At 55.6% G+C, this 16,808-nt stretch overlaps 1 protein-coding gene across 4 annotated transcripts in view; it reads left to right on the forward strand.

Annotated features, from left to right (window-relative positions):
* Positions 1-1,887: 1,887 nt before the first annotated feature.
* Positions 1,888-16,808, forward strand: part of ARAP1 (ArfGAP with RhoGAP domain, ankyrin repeat and PH domain 1) — a 61,740-nt gene continuing 46,819 nt past the window's right edge. For 3 of the 4 annotated variants that reach the window (XM_044258600.1, XM_044258602.1, XM_044258603.1), the window contains exon 1: positions 1,888-1,991. The gene's annotated coding sequence lies outside the window, so the exon portion shown is untranslated. Of the gene's footprint in view, positions 1,992-14,200; positions 14,279-16,808 lie in introns of those variants that run through there. The other variant, XM_044258601.1, reaches the window with a different exon arrangement.

Raw genomic sequence — 16,808 nt, forward strand, 5'->3', positions numbered from 1 at the left:
CATCTGGCCTTTATGCTTTTGGGCAACCCCTCATTTCCCCAAGTGCGGCTGGGGGTGTACGTGAGGTTGTTCCATAGTGTGTTCTCTTCTGTATCTGTTCATTAGTTCACTCATCTGCTGGCCTGTCCTTGTTGCCTGTTCGCTTTAGGCTCTTTGGCTACTTTTCAGGGCTCTGAGAGAAGTAGGTCTGGCCCAGGGTCAGAGGGTGAGGTTCTTCCATGTGACCTTTATCCTAAGGCCCCACTGGTACAAGCTGTGGAATTAGGAGGTCTGACACTCTCCAGTCATCACAGAAGGAAGGCAGAGAGGTTCCTCGGTCTCAGACTACATGGCTGTGGGCCTCAGAATGAAGATTGGGGGCAACATGTTCTGGAGGAGGAAGGTTGGGGGTTGAGATGAGGGTCATCAGACTTCAATGCAGTGGAGGGACCAGGTCCTGTGAGTCGAGACTTCCCTATGTCACTTTGAAGACCTCAGGCCTATGTTAACAGAAAAGGTAGGGCTCACAGTCCTCTGCAAGTGGTCAGATGCCTGTCCCCTGGTCTTGTGTTCCACCTGGCTGCTTTCAAGTCCAGGCTTTGAGACCTAGAGAGGTGCCTGAATCTCACCTGTTCTCAGTGACCTCCAGGTACCCTCTGCCACCTAAGGGACACCCCTGCTATCAGGTTGGGAGGGCGAGAGCTCTGTGCTCTGGCCCTCCCTAGTGTTTTTGCACCCCATATGAATTTGGGCTGGGAAGTTCTCTCCAAGGTTTGGCCCTGTCCTCCCCTCCTGGAAAAATACAGCCCATTTGGAGTTGACTCTCTTCTAGAAGGGTGAGGTGGATGTCCCATGCAGGGTAGGCAGGAGATTCTACAACTCTCCAAGATTTGGGTTCCCATCCCAGGCTTGCCCAATACTGGCTTTATAACTCTGGACAAGTCCTGGAACTTCTTGGAGCTTCATATTCTAATCCCTAACCTGGGGGGGGAGTGATTTTTGCCTTCAGGGAGAGGTATGAGGATTCAGATAAAAGGCATAAATTGCCCAGCACTGGGCTTGGCATGTAGTAGGTGCTCAGATTAATGACTCCTAATCTCAGAGCCAACCCCCGCGCCCCATCCTGGTGAGAGCTGTTCTTTCAAATATATCCACTGGGCATTTGGAGAAATAGAAGCACAGAGAAATTAGGGTCTCTTGACTTGGCTGGCCTCAGAAGCGACAGGAACACAGGACCCAGGAATTCCTCCCAAACCCAGGGCCCTTATCTGTGTATGTGCTGGCAGGATGGGCAGACATCTTATCAATCTCAGCCACTGAAGGTGTCTGGGTGCCAGGACCTCAGGCTCTATGCAGCCTCCTGCAAGGGATCCCTCAGCCCTTTGACTGTGTAGGGCTCTTCCCCCACCACGCTGCCCCTGGGGGATGTGGCCCCCGAGAGGGAAGTAGGATATCCTCAGAGAATGAGGTGGGGAAGGACATCCAGGAGAAGAAGGTTAAGGACCTAGGTCGTCCCGCCTCCAGCCGCCCCTTTCCATCCTGGGGGTCTGGGACGCTGGGGCGGGTGGAGGTCTGGAAATGTTGTGTGGCTCATTCCCCCGCCGATCCCGGGGGTAGAGTCACCAGGAGAAGGGTGGCAAGAAGCTGGGAGACTCAGGAAGAGAAGGAGACTCAGCGTGCGGGGAGGTTGGAGGTAGATCTTAACTTCAAGAGACAGAGACGGACAGGCAAGCAACGAGAAGGGCGGGCGAGACGCACGGACAGACCTGTCGGCTAGGCCTGGCCGGCGGGCTCAAAGACGGCGACTAGGCGGGGAGGAGCAGGGGGCGGATCCCTGCCCCTTCCCGGCCCTCCCCTCTCCACCCCCGGGCGTCACGTGGGGGCAGGCGGAAGCACCCGGCGGGGTGGGCGCGCCGGCCTGCGGCCGCGAGTTCGCTACAGCGGCGTGAGTCAGTGGTGGCGTCGGGACCCTGACTCCCCGGGTTCCCGCGTGGAGTCTTCACTCAGAACAAGTAAGTGCGGCTGCTGGGACTTCCCCGTCCGCCGCCCCTTCACCAGGTGTTGACCGGAGTTTCCCCATTTCGCAGAAGGGAACGCCGAGGCCGCGCGCCGTTTGTGCGCCCCGCGCCTACTTCCGCGGGCGTTTCTCCGGCGGCAGTAGTCTGCGCTCCTGTGTGGTGATGGGGGTGCGGGTCGCCACCTGGGGATGCGCGGTCGGGCCAGAGTCTGTCGGGAGGAGGGCGAACCGGCGGGTCAGGGGGCTTCCAGCTATCAGTCCTTTAGCTTGAATGTTCCCAGGAGCCCAAGCCAGTCCGCCTTCTGGCGCTTTGCTGTTCTCATCTGTGAAATGAAGGCTCCCACCTTCTCGACCGCCGAGACCCTTACGGCTTGGCACTTTCCTATGACCCTATGCCCTGGACCTGGGGCTCTAGTGACCTTGGGCAGACGACTTCCGGTCTCTGTGCCTCAATTCACCATCAGTAAATGGGGGCATGGCCTCCCAAGAGCTCCTACCTGGCCCAGTTGCTGGAAAGAGGAGGTGTGTGTTCACTGAATGGGGTCAAGCCGGGAGTGGGTTATTGGCGCTGGAGAGAGCCAGCTTGGAGTGCAGCCTAAGGGGTATGGGGTGGGTGTTTGGTCCAGGATCTCCAAGTGTGATTTTTGGTGTTGGGGAGCTCTGATCAGGAGCGATCGCAGACGGTCTGGCATATGCATTTCCCTCATCCAAAGCTCTTGTCCTGGGAGCTTTCCTTGATCCCCAGGCTTGGTTGCAGGGAAGGGGCGGGGGTGGGGGGGGCGTTGCTGCAGGGTGGTACAGATTTGTGGAGGTACTCAGGATTTGACTGTGTACTGAGCACCAAGGTCCAAACTGAGGCACCCAGGATATCTGTCTTTGGAGAGTGGAGAGTGCCCAGGGTAATGGGAGACCTCCCAGCAAGCTCATTATAGGGTAGAAAAATCCCAGCAGAATCTGGAAGACAAGTGCAGACAGGTACGGAGATAGAATCAGGGACTGGGACTTTTGGAGGCCCAGGGAGGAGGAGATGACTGGAATGGGCCTTGGCAGTGAAGTGGCAATTAACAAGGATAAGGACCCCCCAGAGGACAGCACAGTTTGTGCAAAGGCAGGAACTTTTATGGTATATTTGAGGAATGGAAAGGAGATGGGTATGGCTGGAAGGGGTAGCTGGGGCAGGGTGCAGCAAGAACTCGTCCCCATGTGTCCTATGGCTGGTTGGGGATTGCCTAGACCCTGGCCTGGGAGACCTTGCCTCCTCATTCACCACTTCCTCCCAGGAGTCAGGCACAAGGGGGTCGTTCCAGGCACAGTCCTGACAACCGGTGAGGTGGAAATGGGCAGAGGCCACCTGGGGCCCACACTGTCCCCAGGCTTCATCAGCCCAGCCTCACCCTCACCACCTCTCAGGCTCCAGTCATGCTTTTCTGTACCTGAAACCTCGGTCCTTTGTGCAGCTTGTTTGTCTTCCCTACCCTCCCTCTCCAGAATTTTCTCCCCATCCAAAAATCTATGTCCTTTGGGACTTCACAGGTGGGTTGCTTATTGCCTCTTCCTTCCTCGCCTTTCAGTCCTTCATAGTGTCACAGCTTGGGAAGGGTCTCCTTGGAGCTCTGTGGGGAAGGGCCTGCAGAGCCCTGGGGATGATTGGGGCTTGGGGTAGTGCCTGCACAGCAATCAAACATTATGTGACTCTGCAAGTCCCCAAACTTCTTAGAGCCCCCATTTCCCCATCTGCAGGATGGGGCGATAAGCCCTGGTCTCATGTTCTACAGAGAGACTGCTGGGGCAAGAATTGGGCCTGAGAGTAAATCTTGTTCCCTGAAATTAGTTTGAATGAAGGAAAGAGAGAAACTGGAGGGAAAGGGTCAGTTCAGAGAGGTAAGGGGCTTCTGAGAGTCCTAGGGACTGGTGGTGGACTAGCCTAGTACTAAGACAAGGGCATCAGCTAAAGAGAAGGGAGTCCCCTCTATTCTCTGGGGCCCTCTCCCCTCCCCACCCCACTCTTCCTTTAGCCAAGCTCTAAGCCAGCCAGCTGATGCCCAAACAAGTAGCCTCTGTTCCCAGGGTGGGGGAAGGGGAGGCAGGCCCTGGGCTCTAGGCCCGCCTGTCCAGCGCTGACCCTGCCGTGCACCCCTCCCTCCTGCCCTTCACTCTGGATCTTAACCCTTGGGAGCCTGGGATGGGCCTTGGGTTGCTTGAGGGCTCATACCCACGGCTCACCAGCTGTCTCCTCTACCCAACTTTAGGCTCCCAAAGGTTCTGTTGTAGGAGGAGGGATACAGTAGGACATGAGTTGGAAATGGAGAAGAAAGGAGGGAATGGAGGTGGGAAGGAGACTGGAGTAGATAGGGTCATGGACACTCAGATACCACTTGGCCCAGAAGCTTTTTCTCATAGATGGGGAGACTGAGGCCAAGGACCAGAGATCAGATCAGGATCAGACAGTGAGCCCTGGTGGGTGAGGATCAGGACAGATCCGACCCCTAGTCTCGGCCCTTTTGGGGAAAGAAGAGGGAAAGGGAGGGAGCTCTGTTTGATTTGAGCACCTATCATGTGCCTGATTTTACACTTGATTTACACTTGATTTAACTTCATACCATTCCATGAGACGGGGATCACTGTCCAATAATATGGGGGGGGGAGCAGCTTCAGAAAGCCGAGGAATCACATCCGTGAGAAAGATGTCAGTAAAGAGGCACATAGCACTGAAGGCACTATTATGTATGCTAACCATTTTCATCCTCCCCAGACAGCCACTGAGTGGTAGAGGCAGGGTCAGGCAGGAGTTTCCTTTGCCTGCTTTGGCCTGATTTCCCCGCCCCCAGCTTGACCTTACCCCTTGAATCAGTCTGGGATCTGCTCAGTGAGGGGCTTTCCCTTGGGTGGTGGCCAAGGTGGCCTTCAGGCCAGCTGAACAGACCCCTCCTTTCCTAAGGAGTAGGAAATCCTTAGGTGGGCCCTCTTACCCCCTCCTCTGGTCTTAGTCTGGCTGGCCTTGGCCCCCTTTGTAGCCCTGCACAGAGGGGTGTTTCATATTTCAGGAAGGGGTTTTGTGCTAATGGGGCTGCTCCAAGGATCTGAACAGCGGGAAGGCATGAGGGGCCCTCAGAGGTCCCCTGTAAGTACATTGCCCATGGAACTCAGGCTCTGCCTCTAACTCAACACCAGGCCCCCCAGCCCTGATCAGAGAGGACATCTTGTCCCCTCACCCCTGCCCCCATCAGGCCCCCAGACCTGTACATTCTGATAATGGCCCTGGGGAGGACAGCCTAAGGAGGCCAATGACCTCAGGTGTCAGGAATGACCAGGGGCTGGGGGAACAGTGCCTGGTTGGTCTTTGATGTGACCTTCCTGTGGAGGTTTTTCCTCTGTCTCAGCCTTTGGAACATAGTTGAGAAGGGAAAAGATCTGTCCTGTACTCAGGACATCTGCTCCAGACCGTTAGGGCAATCCGAGTGGCTGGGAGGGAATGTGGGCTTAAGTGACCAGTTCAGTAACAGCATTATTATTGAATGGTAGTAATAATAGTGGCAGTAGTTAGTGTTTTTTGGAAGCTTACTCTGTGCCAGGCACTGTGGAAGCATTTTTTTTTTTTTTTTGACTGATTTAATCCTCAGCAAGTCTCTTGGGGTAGGTACCATTCCCATTTTACAGATGAGGAGACAGGCCCAGGGGGGTGAAGTGATTTGCCTACAATCACCCATTACAGGGACCAGCCAGGAATCTGAATGTCTCCCCCTCCATGGTGAGAACTCTGAGCGCTGGGAGATACCGTGGGCGGAGGAGATCCAAACCCTGCTCTACTCTGGGAACTGCTGGTCTGGTGGCGGGCAGGGCGTGGAGGGCCACATGGTCATGTGACATTGCTGGCAGCCCACTGTGGGGATGGCAGGCCTGCCCAGGCATCCTGCTTGTAGATGGGGCCAACTGCTATCAAGTTCTGAGCCCCCCAGGGTCCTGGCCCTCAGACAAGCACCTCTTGGAGGTCTGCTTGCTGCCCTTTTTTGTCCTGTCCGCTCTGGACTTTGTTGAATATGACGGCTCTCCCAGGCCCTGTTTTGTTGATGAGGAGGTTGAGGTCAGTGGAAGCTAAGGTACTTGCTTGTGGTCTCTCAGCCCAGGAAAGGGAGAGCTGGAAGGGACACCCGGGCAGAAGTTCTGAGGCCTGCATGCCACCTCCCTGCCTGGGGCCCAGTCAGGACATCCTGGGCCTCTGAAGCCCTGACTTCCCTCAGATGCGGCCTACCTGCCTTGTCACAGGGCCCAGGTCTTTCTCCATGACCAAACCTAGTTCTCTTATGGTGCCTGGGATGTGGAACACCCAGATGTCAGTGACCGAATGAAGAAACCTGGGGAACATGGTATCAGAGCCATGAGGCCAAGAAGCAGGGACCAGTTGTGGTTAAGAGTGTGCTTAGTGCCAGAGGGGTCCAGAGGAGGACTCAGGTGTCAGAGAGGCCACCGTCCCCTGACCACAGCAGGGAGGAATGTGGCAAAATCTTTCTCCTCCTTATTATCTTCATTGTTGTGAGGGCAAGGGGGAGAGAGAGGAGCACTGGGACCTCTCATGGCCACTCCTCTGTCTCCATTCCCAGGGGAAAGAACTAGAAGTTGCACATGGGGAAGTCTGGCCTGGCCCTACTTCCTTCTGGCTGGGCCAGTAGTGGAGTGGGACAGCCCCCAGGATGGGGGAGCTACCCACTTCATCTTGCTACCCCAAATGCCTGGGTCTCTTTTTCTTCCTTCCCTGCTACCCCAGAGGGCACTGCCTTGCTCCTGGCCTTCTCTTCTCCCCTTCCCTCCTTTCCACCATAATGCCAGGCCGGGGCCCTGAACTCAGCTTCCCCTGATCTTCACAAAGGGACCAGGAAGCAAGAGCTTCCACACCAGTCCCTAGATATGGACAGATCAGGACAGGAACGACTCAAACAGAGCAGGTAAGGTGGGGTAGGGGGCCTTCTCCATTCCTCTCTCTTCCCATCCACCCTCTTCCCACACAGAGCAGCTAGGATTGGAGGATTCTGAGTCAGAGATCCTAGGCACCTAGGGATTCAAGGATTCCAGGGTTTTGTGTGCTGGTGTTTCCTGGCTTCTGAATTTCCAAAATTCTGGGTTCCAAGAGCCTGGAAATCTTTGAATTGCACTGGGTGGCCTCTGAGTGAGACTGAGTCCTATGCCCCACTTTGGCTGGCTGGTGCCAGACAGACAAGGCCCAGAGCTTCTCAGGGTTACTTCTGGGGTTCAGTGGCACAACCGGCCTCCAGGCTCTCTGTGCTCTCCAAACCCACCATCCCCAGCAAGAGCACCCAGCTCTCGCCTTTCAAGAAATCTGAGAACCATGTGGCGCCTGGCTGGTTCAGTTGTTAAGCATCTGCCTTCAGCTCAGGTCATGATCCCAGGGTCCTGGGATCGAGCCCTGCATTGGGCTCCCTGCTTAGCAGGAAGCCTGCTTCTCCCTCTCCCACTCCCCCTGTTTGTGTTCCCTTTCTCACTGTGTCTCTCTCTGTCAAATAAATAAATAAAATCTTAGAAAGAAAGAAAGAAAGAAAGAAAGAAAATAAATCTGAGAACCAGACCCTGGAAGGGAGACTGGGCGGTAGCAGAAGAGATAGCCATCTTAGTGGGGAATGGGGTGGGAACAGGCAGAAGCCAGGCAACCTCTTCATTTTCTGGCAGTGGGGCTGTCCTGCTGGGTACCAAGATGGGGTTGAGGGAGGGTCCAGGGAGGGCTGATGACTGGCTGGGTCCGAGAGCAAGGTCTGGGTCAAGCTGATGGATGAGCCAGGTCCTCCCAGGGCCAACATGGAATGTAGTTCAGCAGGCCCCGGACCCATCTTGGAGGGTCAGAGCCAAGCTCAAGGGCTGAGACAGACTGGTGGATGGAGACCTAAGCCTGGGATCCCTCAGGGAGGAACTGCCCCTCCTTGGGGGGCAGGGAGGCTGGGCCTCGGCTCAGGGCCTTTGAATATTTTGCAGTGCTGCCACCTGCACCTGGTCCTGTCGGTGCCCCCTCTGAGCCTGTGGGCATAGCAGTTGCCCTCACAGGGCGTGGGCATGAGAACGGGAGCCACCTGGTGGGAAGGAGGCCTGTTCCCTCCTCTGAGAGAAGTGCCTTCCTCCTTGGAGAATCCTGGCTGGTGTGTTCCTTCCTGGGTTGTGTTTCCCATCTCCTTCCTGCCACACATGCTTCTGGGCAGGCACCATGCAGGTGCCTGTGTGTGCCAAGGGACCCAGACGCATCCTCAGAGGACCTGGTGATTGCGCCTTTGTGCAGGTGTGGTCAGCGTTCAACATCCTGGTGGACTGCGGTAGGAGGTGCTGGGCATTGCCCTCCTAGATGTGCGAGCTGGAGAAGGCTTTTATCCATCTGAGTGGATCCCCAGGCAGCCCACTGGGGATCTGCAGCCGAAATGCCAGAGTTTGTTCCCAAAGCCAACCGTAGTCTGGTTGGGGGAAAAGGGACCCCGGAGAGCAGGGCTGGGGATGAGGCTTTGCCAGATGACAGTAGGACAGCTTTGGGTGCCAGAGCCTCAGCTAAAGGCCTACCTCTCCCCTCAGACTGGGGCTCTTCCTCCCCCTTCTGTCTCCTCAGCTCTGAAGATGGGCATGCTGAGCCCAGGGAGCATCTAGCTGTTCGCAGTTCTGTTCCAGTTTCTGTTTCGGAACATGAACCAGGACACTCATTTGCCTCTACCGCCAGTGACCTGAAAACCCAGAATCCACATTTCTCAGTGAGGGGCCTGCCTAGCCCGGTACACTCAGGGCATTGCTGCGGTATCTCTGAGGTTCCCCGAGGGACTGGACCCTCTCACTTCTTCCAAGGAACAGGCTAGTGGAAAGGGGTACAGTCTGGGGCACCTGGGGCCTGGCCCTGACTTGTCCTGGGGCCCTGGTTAGTTTAGTTTCTTGCACCTCTTTGGGGTTCACTTTCCTCTCTGAAGGAGGGGAGGGCTGGGTAAGGTGGTCCCCCGTGCCTGAGAAGTGGGTGGTTGGTGGGTGTGGAGCGCGGGGGGGAAGGCAGGCCTGCAGTCTGGCAGGCAGGAGACTACAGCTATACCTGGTGGGCACTAGGGAAACGGGGAGGTTCCTGATCAAGGAGGCTGGAGGCCAGATTCGAGCCACAGTCTGGCCACTGATTGCAGTATGACCTCAGGCAAGTCATCACTTGCCTGGGAACTAATTTCCAAGTATAAAACTAGGAGATGTTCATTCATTCAGCAGATACTCACTGCCTGCCTGCCAGCCTCAGGCTGGATGCAGGGGAATCAGACTCTTGTCCTGCTTTCAAGGAGCACCCAGCCAAGTCTATGGTGAGACAGTCACAGATAATGACATCCCTGCATGATCAGGGCTGTGGCCATGGGAGTCAGAGACTGCTTCCTGGAGTAGGTGACTCTTGAAGTTGACACTTGAACTTCAAGTGAACTTGAAGCTCTGCTTTGAAGAGCAAGGTAGAGTGATGTTCTAGGCAGAAGGAATGGTATAAGCAAAGACCTGAAGGTCAAGTGTCAGGCAGTGCGAGTGGACAGAACGAGATGGGAGAGGAGGAGTAAGTGGCAGGAGCCAGGGGGTGGAGGCCCTTTGAACCCCACCAGATGACACAGAAAGTCATGGAAGGGGTAGACAGGGCAGAGGGAGCGGGGCTGGCCTCAGAGACTCCTGGAAGTCCGAGGAGGTTCTGACCTGCTCTGGGGAACAGTTGCCCAGTGGGCAGCAGTGTTGGGGGGTATTGTCTGAGAGTCAACACTTCCTCTTTGCGGGTGAGGGCTCCCTGAGCAATGTTTATCAGGCCAACACAGCAGGAAGTGGCTGGGGCAGCTTCAGGTGGAGAGAAGGGGGAAGCCCAACCGCAGAGGGGGCCAAGGAACCTCAGAGTTGAGTCTTTGACTCCTAGAACTCCACTGTGAACCTTGACACCCACGTTGTCCAACCATCCCTCTCCTTACCCAGGTCGCAGGCCCTTGTCCCAGGCTCCTGACTGAGGTGAGCCAGGCCTTTGTGGATGTCCATTCCTCCATCCCTCCAGGGACCGGACACTTCTAGCCACTGGGGATAGGGCTGTGAAAGAGACAGCAGCCCTGTCCTCTGGTTAAGGGGACAGACAATGAACAAATAAATGTGTAATGCAGTAGTCCAGTGCCCCAAGAGTGGTGCAGGCATCCAGGTCTGTAACCCCCCAGTGATAAAGCTGAAAGATGACTCAGGGTCAGGGACTCAGGGGGCACATTTTTAGGCAGAGCATTCAGGGAAGGAAGGCCTTGCATTTGAGAAAGTGCTGGGAAGAGCATGGGAGTGAGTCATCAATGTCTGGACGAGCATTCCAGGCAGAGGACCTCCAGGACCCAGCTCTGAGGTTAGCGCACACAGTGAGGAGACAGAGGCAGTGGGGATGGACTACACACAGCCTGCTAGACCTGTGTGGCTGTGGTGTTTACTGAGGGAGGTAGAAAGTCACTGGGGAGTGAGAGCTGGTCAGATTTGGGCTGTGTTTTGAAGGTATGCGTTTATTTCTCACAAGTCTGCATGGTAGAGCTCTCATAATCCCTATTGTGCAGATGGTGAAACAGAGACTCAGAAATTTTATGAATTCCCAGTCTCCTAGCAGCCGGCACCCCTGTGCACCTGCCAGCCCCCCACCCTGTGATCCATCCTGGAAGTGCCTGCTGTCTGGACAGTACGGGCAGATGTCTTAGCATTGGCCTTCAGGGCCCTTCTCAGCCTGTGCTCATGCTCCCTCTCTCTTGCCCACCCGACCCCCTTTGTCCTCCCTGCTCTCTGCCTGTCTCTGCGCTGTCCACTCCGAGGAGATGGAATAGAAAGAGGGGCCCAGATGCTGGCTCAGATGCTGGCTCCTGTGTTATTTTAGGCAGGATACTTAACCTTTCTGAGGCTTAGTTTCTTTCTCATCCATAAGGTGGGCTAAACCCACTCACTTTCTAGATTGTCATGAGGGTGGTATAGAGCAGTCCCCTCACTGTGTTAAGCACAGTGTCTGGCAGATGGAGAGCCTTCCATAATCACCACCTTTGTTGTTTTAGGCAGGGATGGCCAGGCCGGGTAAGTAGGCAGGGATGGCCAGGCCGGGGAAGTGGGTGAGAATGTTCTCCGTGAGTTGGAGAGGGGAGGCTGAGTCATGGAGTCTTCCCATCTTCTGTCTGACTCTGTAGTTGGGAAGGCTGAGGTCACACATCACACTGGAGGCCAGAGCCTGCGTGGCTGGTACCTGGTCTCTGTCTCTTTGCCAGCGCCCACCCTGCCAGTCCAATCACCTCTACCCCATCAACACAGATAGCTTCCCCCTTTTGGGTGTTAGCCGCAAGCAGTCTGCTTATCTTCGGGCTTCTCCATTCCAGGGGCCACCTAGGGAGAGGGAGGCTCGGGTCCCTGCCCTCCTAGGCTGCTAGTTCTAGGGTGCAGGGGAGCCAAGTCTCTTCTCCCAGGTAGGTAGGCGCATCAGGTTTGGGGGCAGCTCAGAGATGATGGAGTCAGGTGGCTTTCTGTCCCTCTCCCAGACCAGGGCCAAAACTAGCCCTCAACCCTTCTGAGGTTCCCACCATGTGACTGGTTCTGTCCACTCCAGCTGCCTGGGAGCCCATTGCCAACCCCATATACTCCCACCCACCATGTGGTCAGCCCTGTTTCTTTCTGTTTCTGCCTCATTTGTAGTGTTAAGATGCCCCCGCTGTCCCCACCACTTCCTGCCATAGGGAGCAGTGGACACAGAGGAGGATCTTGCTGGAGTCACCCTGTGGCACCTCTGGCCCAGCCCTGCCTGGGCAGCCCCCAGCTGAGGAGGGGACGATCTATGCCTGAGGTCAGGGAACCAGACAGAGCCCTCTGTGCTGGGAGTGTCCCAGGTGTCATGAGCTACGCCTGAACAGTGAAGGGCTGGGGCATGGGGAAGGTGGGTGTGGGTCAGGGCTGTGGAGTCCGGGTTAGGTGAGGAGCTCTGCCTTGGGGGGTGGGGGTGGGTTACAGGGTAGGCTGCAGGGGTGTGTTGGCTGAAGGTGGTGCAAGGGCTGGAAGCAGGGAGGAGGGCCCAGAGATCCAGGCCTGCAGGAGAGGCCTGGGGTGGATGGGCGCAGTGGGGATGGAGAGGGAGGTATGTGTCAAAACAAGGTAATGAGGAGGCCTAGGGGAAATGGGAGGGAGTGGCCCAGAATGGTCCTGACCGATCTGTTTGGGGGTGAGAGTACATGGTCGGCCAAGGGGGATTCGAATGTCACAGACTTTTTGACAAGGCCTAAACCCCATATCATTTAACTTTCAGTTTCGTTAATTTGCAAGTGAGGCACTCCAGATAATCACACTTGATTCCATACCTTCCTTCTCAGCTGACCTTCTCCGGGGTGGGGCTTGGGCATGAGGGGCCCCCTTGATGAGGTTTGGGGGAATATGGGTGACGGTCAGGGCTCGGATGGGGTCAGGTGCTGTCTAGAGGACAAACCACGGGACTCTGAAGTCTCATGTTTACTAATGGCCCTCAGTCCATTTCCCATTTAAAGTCCTTGGGCTGCACTCTGCTGCTGGCCCTCATGTCCTGGTAAGGGGGACCTTATCTGCTAGGTGGTGTCTTAGACTTTCTGGAGGATAAGGTCATGATGGAGGGAGGAAGTGAGTTTGGGGGTCTCAGTTTTTCATTCTCCAGTCCAGATGGCCCAGGAAATCAGCTTCGTTTGTAATTGTTTTCTTAGTCGTCTACTCATGTTACATTTAAACTCATGAAGGTGCTTTTTAATAATGGTTTTGAAGAACAGGTTGGAACAAACTCAATTCTAACAGACTTAAGATACTTTTATCTTTTTTGCCTTCTAATTATAAAAGCGATACACGACTATGAAAACTTTAAACAGTACAGACATGAAGGTTTTAAAAGTGATAGTCTTTCAAGATTGGGGTGGGAGTTAAGGCTAAGCCTGAAATTGAGCTCAGCGATGTCTGCTGTCCCCTAGTCTTTAATGCACCATAGTCACGAATAAAACTGGTTTTATATTTTTTGGGGTGATGCTGAACCAGCTGCCCCGAGGAGGCTGTTTAAATGGCCTGCCTCTCACCAGGTCCACTGTGTGCAATGTGCCTGTTGTGCCCTGTACCAGGGTATCTGGTTGGGAGGGGTGAGGTGAGAGCTGGGAGAGGGGTACTGAAACCTAGCCTGTCCTCTTTGCTGAGCTGCAGGTCATGCTGTGGGGCTCCTGAAGGAAGAGGCATTTTTTTCTAATTTGCTCAAGGGGCCCACCTAGGTTGGAGGGTAGCCTTGCTTTCCCTGGAGAGTGCATGGTGGGGTGGACATGTGCAGTGCCGGGGCCACCCAGACAGAAGGCCAGGGGGAAGTGGGGTATCCAGTCTAGAGCCCTGCAGGGGGATGTGGCTGGAGGCAGGGTGTGAGAGTCACTGGGAGCTAGGCTAACGGAGAGCTCTGGGGTGCTGCAGGGTCCAGACTAGAGCCTGGCAACAGGGCCAGCACCAAGGGCTCCGCTGGTCAGGACTGGCCAAATCTTTGGGCCTTAGGAACAGGAAGCGTCTGTCTTTGCAGCAGAGGAGGGAGTGGATGACGAATGAGTGTGGTACATATATGGTGAGGTGTCATAGTCATCTGGATGACAGCTCTGCTTTATGGAGGGGGAAACTGAGGTTCATAATGTGACAAGACTCGCCCAGCACTTCAGGCCAGAAGTGACAGAGCCAGGACTGGAGCCCAGACTTGCCTTGCCTCCTGGGGTGGAATGGGCTCTGACCTGGAGCCCCAGGGACTCACCGGTGAGGCCACTCTTCATGCACCCAGATGCTGGGGCCCCGACCCAGTCCTCACTGTCCTCAGTGTTGCTCCTCATCTGCCTCAGTCACTCTTGAGACCCCAGAGGACCCCAGACGCGGCTCACACCATGGATGGGATAGGGTAGAAGCCTGGTGCCTGGACAAGTGACAGGCAGAGATTTGGAGTGGCGGCGAGGCAGGTGACTTCAGTATAATTCTTTGGGTGCAGTATGCAGTGGCCCTCCATCCCTGAGAGATAGGAAGTGGGCTTCTTGGCCCAGGGATCAGTCAGCTGCCTGGCTGAGGGCTGCACCTGCTGCCTTGCCTCGCCTGGGAGGGAGGGAAATAGCTGCGGCCGCAGGCGGGGGCCACTTCTGCACCCTCTGCGCTGGGAACCCCGCCCCCACCTAGTTCCTCATATCTGAGGGAAGTGTCTCCAAGGCCCCTGGCCTGATTAGCGGCCTGGTTAGCGGAGTCCCAAGAACGCCCAGGAGGGTGGCGGATGCGATGTGGCCCTGCCCACAGGTATCACCTGGTGACTGGGCAGAAGGGAGCGGTTGGGGGATACCGGGCATCGCGGGGCAGAAGGGCAGTTGTATGTAGTCTGGTGGTTGGTAGGGAGTGTGGTGGCTGAAGGGTGTGTGTGCAGTGGAGGGGCAGATCAGCTGTGCTGCTGCCGAGTGGTGTGCAAGGTGTGTGTCCCTCAGGGCTGTGTGAGGTGTTAAGTTGTGGTACGGCTAGGTTGTGGTTTGTAGACCTGGCCGAGGCTGCATGAGTACTGTTCTTGGTGCCTGTGTGGGATGTTCTGAGGGGTTTCCTGAGGTCTGGATGCTAGGGTCCCTGACTGGTCTGCCTAGGGCAGCAGGGGGAGGGGGAGGGGAGGGTGTGCAGGAGAGGACAGAGGGAGTGTGGAGCCTGGGCCTGACTTTCTCTGCCTCTCTTCCCCCCATCACTGGGCCTTCCTTTGAACCCAGAGTGTAGCTCTGTGCAGAGGCGGCCTGAAGATGCCATCCTGGGAAGGGGGGGTGGGAGCAGGGTCTGGGCTGAGGGGACCTCAGAGCCCAATGTGGAAGGAGTTGGGACCTTCAAGGTTGCCCTGACTCAGGCCTGACTCACCATGCATATCAGAATGCAAAGGAGGCTCCCAACCCTGTGGGAGTCCCCAGACCTGTAGGGGTGTCACTACCGTCCTCTTACTTCCCCTGTCCCTGCCCCACTGAAATCACCTTGTCTCTAGAACTGCCAGGTCCTTTCCTATCCCTTGCACACTCGGTTCCCTTGGGCCGGAAACGCAACCTCCTACTTCTTCAAAGCCCAGCCCAGGAGTCCCTCTGAAAGCCTCTCCAACTGGACTAGACAGAGGAGGTCACGTTCTCAGAAGGCCCTGTTGACTCCAGCAAGTGACCTGGGCAAATTTCCACCCCACACAGCTTCCCTGAAATGGGGCAAGGATCTCAGGCCTCAGGGTTGTTACGAGGATAAGTGAGATAAGGGTGGAAATTTGGCAAGGGCTGGGCATGCAGTAGGCACTTAGGAAATGGAGGAAGTGGGAGTGGGCCTGCCCCTTGGGCTGCCTTCCTGCTGGACGGGTAGGTATGGCGCAAGGGATTCTGGGCTGGAACAGAGAAGGGGCAATGAGATTTAAACTGTGATGGGGGTCAAAATGGTCGTCAGAGGACAGAGGTGAAAGGTTGGCCGCCAGCAAGAGAGACTCAGGTCAGACCAAAAGAAGGACTGACTGGCAAGGATTAATGATTCTGGATGACTACCTCTGGACTGAGTGCCCCTGGGCCAGCCAGGCCCTGGACTCCGTTGTGGAGAACAAAGGGAAACAGAAGGGGTGCAGACCCTCAGGATACCCCAGGCCAGGTGGGGGTTAGGTGGAGGTGGACCTCCATGAATGGAACAACTAGAGGCAGATCAGGAACAGCGCCCGACTGCAGGGCTCAGCTTCCCAGGTTTAGGAGCCCAAGGTGGGTGGTGAGGGAGAGGACTTGCTGGAGAAGGCAGTCTGGAGTCAGCACCTGAAGGTGGGGGGCTGTGGCTCATTTACTCATTGTCAGCAGACATTTTCAGGGGTCCCCTATGCTCAGCTGCTGCCTGATGCAAAAAGCAACATGGAAGGAGTCTTGGGCCAGCCTGGCCTGGCTGGGGCTTGGGTTAGGGCTTGGGTTACATCAAGTAACTTCCTCTCTGTGGGTGTTGTTTCTTCATTTGTAAATGTCACTGCTGCTGGAGCAGGTCGAATGACAATGACGAATGACAATGACGAGGGGCTGGACTTAGCGGTTTTGAGCTGGAGTGGGATCTTAATTGGCACAGCAAAGGGGAGCTGGAGGGAGACAGGAGAAGCAGGGCAGAGTGGGGTGCTGGGGTGTTGAGGCTTGAGCTGGGCTCTTGGGGTAGAGGAGGAGGGGAACCCCCCATTTTGTGGCCTTGCTGTCACATTAGGACGACACTCCCCTCTGTCAGGTCCCTGCTCCCCTGGGGGTGGAGATTCAGGGATGTGTCACAGTAGCTGGAGAGCATACACCTCCAAACCGGGGCCAGGATTAGGGTACAGTTAGTGTGCTAATTGCCCTGGGCACCAAGTGTAAGGGGTGGGGATGGGCAAAAAGCTCAGTATTCAAGATAATATTTTTAAGCTGTATTTTTAAAAAATCCAAATAAATGAGAAAAATCTAAGGTAAGATACCAAAATTTTAAATAAAGAGGTTTAGTATTGCCAGTTCCTTCTTTTTTTTTTTTTTTTAAAAGATTTTATTTATTTGACAGAGAGAGAGAAATCACAAGTAGGCAGAAAGGCAGGTAGAGAGAAAGGAGGAAGCAGGCTCCCCGCAGAGCAGAGAGCCCGATGTGGGGCTCGATCCCAGGACCCTGGGATCATGACCTGAGCTGAAGGCAGAGGCTTTAACCCACTGAGCCACCCAGGCGCCCCTCCTTCTTTTTTTTTTTTATGATTTTATTTATTTATTTGATAGACAGAGATGACAAGTAGGCGGAGAGACAGGCAGAGCGACAGGAGGAAGCAGGCTTTCCACGGAGCAGAGAGCCC

This window comes from Neovison vison, chromosome 7 (genome assembly GCF_020171115.1).
Source record: "Neovison vison isolate M4711 chromosome 7, ASM_NN_V1, whole genome shotgun sequence".
In the NCBI taxonomy this organism is placed as follows: Eukaryota; Metazoa; Chordata; class Mammalia; order Carnivora; family Mustelidae; genus Neogale; species Neogale vison.